Raw genomic sequence first — 944 nt, forward strand, 5'->3', positions numbered from 1 at the left:
TTCTTTGCTATCATGTTTGCGCCATAGACTGCTTCCTGAACAGTTTGATTGAAATAAATGTCACTGGTGTGTTAGCACAATCTGAACAGACCTTTTATCCAAGGTGGAGTGATGCGGGAGACTGGAAAATATAATAAAGCTTTATCAATTTGTTTTTTTTATATGGTTGCAAAAATAAAGGGCTGAAATCCTCAGATTGCAGAAAGTAGTGGCTTGGATCCAGAGAACTATAAGCTTGCTTCTTGCAGAACAGTGCTCTTCCATCCCATCCCCCCTCCTACAGCTTCCAGAGTCTGCCTCTCACAATGGCCCTCAGTGATGGAGGACACTCAGGAATAGCATGATATATGTGAGAGGTGGTGCTGGCAATGGAGGAGATGTTGTTGGCATCCTTCAGTCTCAGAAGACTATGGTGTCACGCTCTGAATGGTGGTTCTGGAACAGAGTGTCCTCTCCAGTGCGCGAAGCCTGGGTAAAGTAGGTATGGAGGATAGGCTGTTACCCATGCAGCAAATCCCCCCTCTCCACGTCGCTGAAATGGTCCAATGGAAAGGCAGAGGCCAATACGGTTGGTTCCAGCGGCGTCGCAGGAGTTGCCAGAACGTGACTGTGTTCAGCTATGAACTGCCTCAGGGACTCCGGCTCCGGATTTTGCCTCGAGGTTGACTCCTGAAGTCTTTTCCATAACTGGATGTAGCCACAAGGCAGTGGAGGTTTGGGATCAGAGTTTTCCTTCTCTCAGATGAGCTGCCTTCCCAGGCTGACGAGTCCCATCTACCCGGTGGCTGTTCAGTCGCCTCTTACGACAAGTACAGCCAAAGTGAGGGCCTATTCTTATCCCCAGCCCCCAGGGGTAATGGAGGTAATGGAGGAGAGATCTGGTAAAAATCATGTACATATCTTTGCACATGAGTTGGCCTATCATATCCAGTGTCTCTCTTGGC

This window comes from Tiliqua scincoides, chromosome 1 (assembly GCF_035046505.1).
Source record: "Tiliqua scincoides isolate rTilSci1 chromosome 1, rTilSci1.hap2, whole genome shotgun sequence".
In the NCBI taxonomy this organism is placed as follows: domain Eukaryota; kingdom Metazoa; phylum Chordata; class Lepidosauria; order Squamata; family Scincidae; genus Tiliqua; species Tiliqua scincoides.